The following is a 6,044-nucleotide window of genomic DNA, read 5'->3' on the forward strand; positions in this document are numbered from 1 at the left end:
ATCAAGTGGACAGTAGTTTCCAGCTCAATCCCATGCACATGTTATTTACTTTAAATACGGACCTGATGGGATGGATCACTACAATATTTAAAAACAAATTTCTGCCTTCATTCCCGCTCGCTGGGTCCCATTTGACGGCTGCAGTTGTCAAGGTTGCTAGGTTACTGGAGCGGTGTAGGCAGGGATTGCCTGGGATTGTGAGACACACCAAGGATTGGATCTCGGCTCCTGCAGTGGTCAGGAGACAAATCTGATAAATAATGAGCGAGGAGGGATGACATGGGTTCTTCTCTTGATGTAATTGGTACAATAAACGTACACAAAGCTGTGTCTTTTCAATAAACAATGCATGCCTTTCCAATTTACATAGAACATAGAGATATTTTCAAAAGTCATACGTTTGTTTTTTAATCAGCATAAAAAATATGCATTCTCTGCACATTTTATTATGCATTTATTGTGATATCTGTCACGATAAATCCCATTTGTATTTTAAAATACATCAATTCCGGACCAGTGGCGTCAAAGGCTTAAGGATGTAAACTGCATGGAACACATAACAGCAAACCTACGACTTCAGACAGACCTATATCTTGACAAATGGGCTCCCATCAAAAAATATTTGGAGAGTTGAGGATATTCTCTCTATTTGACTGAGCTAGATGTTGTTTTTCTTCTTTTTTTTTTTTTTTTGCTTGCTATTGAGGAAATAAGTTAATTGCTGAATGAATGGTATAAATTATTATACCTATAAAGAATATCATATAATGTGTATCTTGTCATGAGGTTTTGTAAGAGTGTGTGTGACTCTGTCAAGGAACATGTTCTAATAAATGTTAAAAAAAAAACAAATACAGAAAGTCCTGGATTAAAAACAGAAATATCTGTTCATGCAATTGAAAACAAAAAAAAGATGTTTTTTTTATACAACTTATAACACATTGGCATTTAAATGAAACATGGCAGATTGCACACCAAATGTTTCAGGATTCCTGGATTTGGATTCTATTGTGGCAAACTTGATTTCTTCGATGCATTTCTTCTTTTCTCCAGAAGTGTCACCTGTTCTTACTGCGAAGGGGTTTCAGCCTTACCTGAAACATCTTTGAGAAAATCAAATCCCGTTGCCAGGTTCGTCGAGATTTGGACCCGGTTGACTGAGAACATTGGTAAACACACTCGAAGATTCAAGATTCAAAGATTTAAAGCGTTTATTGTCACATGCTCAGTGTAGAAATGTGTTTCCCTGTACAGTGAAATTCCTACTTTGATAGGAAGAGTGTAAACATTATTACAAATATGATTGTAGATATGAATATGAACAGTGCAAGAGAATGGTAGCAGTGCAATAAGACATTTGAGTGCAGCTTGGTGTGCTTTATTAGTGTCTCATTATTATTAAATATATCCCTCATCGCTGTTAGATTACAATAATCATATGAATCTACCTGTTAAACCACGCAGGGCCTGCTGACAGGGGCTGATAGACACGTTCGCTACGCTGCTTTAAGGCTGTCCTTTTCTGTCCTGCATCCAAGAACATTTAAACCTGAGATGCATTTAAAGCTTTGATGACTCTCCCGGAGACAGGATAATAAATACACAGCTACAGTTTAGCTGAGGTCCAACTTTTTCTCCACAAAGTAGTCATTTGAGCCGCTTTGACTCAGTAGAGCCGGCGTCCCTCCAATCAGATGGTCAGTGGTTCGATCTCATCGCCTCCTGTCTTCATGCTGATGTGTGTGTGTGTGTGTGTGTGTGAGTGTGTGTGTGTGTGTGTGTGTGTGTGTGTGTGTGTGTGTGTGTGTGTGTGTGAGAAAAGGGTTCATGGTCATCTTTCTTCGCCAGCGGACCGACGACCGTTCATACTTTTGGACTTATATTTTTGCGATAAAGTCATCCAGTTTTCTAATCTAAACTGGGAAGAATTATGATGTTTAGTGACGTCTCTCTCCTCGTCGCGGGTTATCTTCTAGTTTGATCCAGTTGAGCCAAGAAAGCTGAATTCGAATATCCAAGACAAATCCAGAGACGAAAGCTTGACACATCCGAATGAGTCCCTCCTCGATTAATCTGCTGCTCGTTTGCAGGGATGAGGAGAAGACGAAGTCAAGCCAGAAGTAGGTTTTCGGGATTAATGCGCATTCTCTGCCCCCTCTCAAAGTCGATCAAAGATTTACTAACGCAGAACTGGAGCAGATGTGTGAGGAAATACCTCCCTCCAACTGAGAAACAGCTTCTTATGGAAACATATGTAGAGTGTTTAAAAAAAAAGGGGAAATATGGCTGCTATAATTAAAGTGAGGGGGGAAAAAATGGCAGAGAATACAGCAGACCATGTGAATGCGTAAGTATGTGTTTCTCCAAAATAATTGGCCAACCCCCTCAAACCTCCACTTCAGTTGGAGTCAAATATTAAAAACAGCCAAAAAGATCAGTCCCGAATCTTACACCCGGCCTTCGAGTGGCTCCCCCTCTGGTCGCAGGCTCTGTCGCCCCGCCTGGAAAACCCAGAGAAGGGCAACCTTCGTCCCCAGAGCCGTCCAACTCCTCAATTCCCAGCAACCCTGCGATCTCCTCATCGCTATGCCAGCCCCACCCCACGCCGAGTGCATTGCTGCTCATGATATATTTATTACATAAATGCAGAGCGAGCTTACTTACAATTTGCACAATTCTGTTCAGTAATTTATTCTTTTTTTTTTTTTGATGTTCACAATTTGATGCTGCCTCAGGGACAAATAAATTTGATTCTGATTCTGATTCTTATACTTCACACACACACACACACACACACACATATGTGTATACTGCTCAAAAAAATAAAGGGAACACTTGAACAACACAATGTAACTCCAAGTCAATCACACTTCTGTGAAATCATAGTGTCCACTCAGGAAGCAGCACAGATTCATTTTGACTTGTTTTAAGGACATTACATCAAAGTTGGATCAGCCTGGAGTTTGTTTTTACACTTTAATTTTGAGTGTGATTCCTTATCCAAACCTCCATGGGTTGATACAATTGATTTCCATTGATCATTTTTGTGTGATTTTGTTGTCAGCACATTCAACTGTGTAAAGAGCAAAGTATTTCATAAGAATATTTCATTCACTTAGATCTAGGATGTGTTTTTTAAGTGTTCCCTTTATTTTTTTGAGCAGTGTATGTACTATGTGTGTACCAGAACAAAAATGCCTTCACAACAGTGAACAGAGTCTCAGGATCATTAAAAGAAAGCGTAAATACTCGCTGGCTCCATCAGATAAGGGAAGTGTGAAGAAACACGATACAACACGTCTCAGAAGCAGGTGGCCGTCTGAACGGAAAGACCTGATGGGAAATTCTTACAGGTCCAATTTGTCCTGAAAGACCTTGCCGTCCTCAGTAAGCTCATCTCGGTATTAATAGTTGCAATTGAGATAATTACAGTAGGGGCGGTTCAGCTGAAGGAAAATGTGTCAGTGCTGTTTTAATGCATGCTATGTTAAAGGAAGTTTTGCACGTGCAGACTCCCACGGACTCGATTTGAGTAGAGCAGGTTCTCGGAGGCCTCTTCTGGTTCTGCGACTGCTCCCCTACTGGACACGTTCTGCCGTTCCTTCTATGCGTATTTCTGGAAAGACGGCAAGGTTTAATTGAGCCACAGAAGTCCCATGGAAAGGGTCCCCAGTGAGGCATTCAAATCAAATTATAGTTTAAAATGTCTGGTGCCTTGGTCTTGATCTTGGTCTTACAGCAGCTCAGAGCGGCACATTAGACCAGGCCGAAACTTTCAATGTGTACGAGGACTTCAAGCATCCTTGTCAAGTCCTGAGCTTCACGTTGTGCTAGAATCGCATTGAATGCAATCATTTTTCCACTTTTCACTTTTTTAATTTTCATTCATTATTTCATTTATCCTTCTTGTTCTTATCTATGTATCAATCACTAGACACTAGAGGTCAACTTGTCAAAATGTAATTGCTTCTTTTAACTGTTTGTAATATTGTTCTGTCTGTAACTTATTGCTGCCTCTTGGCCAGGACTCCCTTGTAAAAGAGGTTTTCAATCTCAACGGGACTTTTTTCCTGGTTAGATAAAGGTTAAATAAAATTTAAAAAAAATATATATATATTTTATATATTTTTGGTCTTATATTTTTTCTGTCATATCTCTAACCCAGAGATGTTGCTATTGTTGTATTGATGTGTTGTGTCCTGCTTTTTAAGATTTGTTTTTGTCTGTGTTCGATTCCACTGAACCTGGGAGCAGATATCTTTAAATTTTGTTGCACTCTGTGTAATGACAATAGAAGTCTTGAATGCCTGACTGTCAGTTTTGAGACGACTTTCCATTCCTCTGAGGTTTCTGAGGGGGCAAAATAAGGGTGAGGGCCAGTGTTGGGGGAACATAGGTAATTGTGCAAAAATATTAATTACAAACAGAACAATGCTGGAACAAAATGTCATTTATGGGCCACATTGACAGGCATTTTCTGAGAGGGGAATGAAGCTGGTGTGTCAACTGGTGAGTCAGGAGGGATGGACAGGTGGACATGGCGGACAATAAGGTTTGTGAGGCCCAATACCTTGAATGTGATACAATAAATCAGAGCAGAAAAATGTCTGAGTGTATATATATATGCATATGTGTGTGTGTGTGTGTGTGTGTGTGTGTCAATCGATCTTTGAATAAATCTAAGTTATTATTTGAGATAAGAAATGACTCACCGGCCCTAGGGGTTTCATCAGATTAGATGTCGAAAAGCCTTCACGCTTATTCTGTGTTAAGACGTTATTTTGTAAAGTTTGTAACTGTGTGTATGTGTGTGGGTGTGTTGTGTGTGTGTCACTTCATGTGTGTGTGAGCACTTGCAACTGTTACAGCCCTCAGCTGACTGACTGTAGACATTTTGGTGCAGAAGTTAGCAGTATACTGTGACTTGGTTTTACAGCTCGGCCTGTTCTTGCGCTCATAAGCGCAGGAAGGACATGCTTACACACACGACATACCCAAGTATCGCGACATTTTCGAGCACCGTCGCGTTTTCCATGTGTTGTTGACAATCTTATTCTTCTTCTTTCGGCTTTTCCCTTCTGGGGTCGCCACAGCGAATCAACTTTCTCCATCTAACCCTATTCTCCGTATCCTCCTCTCTCACACCAACTACCTTCATATCCTCTCTCACTACGTCCATAAATCTTCTCTTTAGTCTTCCTAGAGACCTCTTGCCTGGCAGCTCCAATTCCAGCATCCGTCTACCAATATATTCTCTATCTCTCCTCTGTACATGACCGAACCATCTCAGTCTGGCTTCTCTGACCTTCTCTCCAAAACATCTAACATGTGCCGTTCCTCTGATAGACTCATTCCTGATCCTATCCATCCTGGTCACTCCCAAAGAGAACCTCAACATCTCCATCTCAGTGTTGTTGACAATAAAAAAAAAATTAAAAATCAACTGGCTGCACACGTCTCCATTTAAACATCCAACGGCTGTTTCATTTTGCATGCACGGACGAAATATATACCGCAAGCAAGCGAAACACACATGGCAAGACATTTGACTTGGTGCTCGTTTGAAAACAGATCAGATCTCTTATGGACGTGAAGTGTGATCACATGTTCTCAGAGCTGCTCACCGCTGATGTAATCACTCAGGATGGATATGTTAATGTAAGGGGGCCAGTGATGGTCCCACCATCCCCGCTTTCTCTCCCCTGCTGGAAGGGCCGCCGCCTTCAGGTACCTCTGGACCCCGGAGCTCCTGTGAAAGGTCAATTCGCGTCACGTGATTGACGTGACGACGACATGATTCGATCTCTCGCTGATATTTCAATCAGCGAACAATCAAAGTTTGGGAGGGACGGCGGCGGGGTGGTTGTGGTTGTTGAAGGGGAAACCCTTCGCCGTGGAATTGAACGAGACGAATCCACGGGTTTGAAATACACCGTGGGATACGAGGAAGTCACACGGCGTGCTCGTTTCGATCGCCAAGTTGAATTGTGTGTCGCTGAACGCACCGCACGCGTCACGATCATTTGGCATAAGGACGTTCCACG

Source organism: Fistularia commersonii, chromosome 15 (genome assembly GCF_037954325.1).
Source record: "Fistularia commersonii isolate RoL2024-O1a breed Wild chromosome 15, RoL_Fcom_v1.0, whole genome shotgun sequence".
Taxonomy (NCBI): domain Eukaryota; kingdom Metazoa; phylum Chordata; class Actinopteri; order Syngnathiformes; family Fistulariidae; genus Fistularia; species Fistularia commersonii.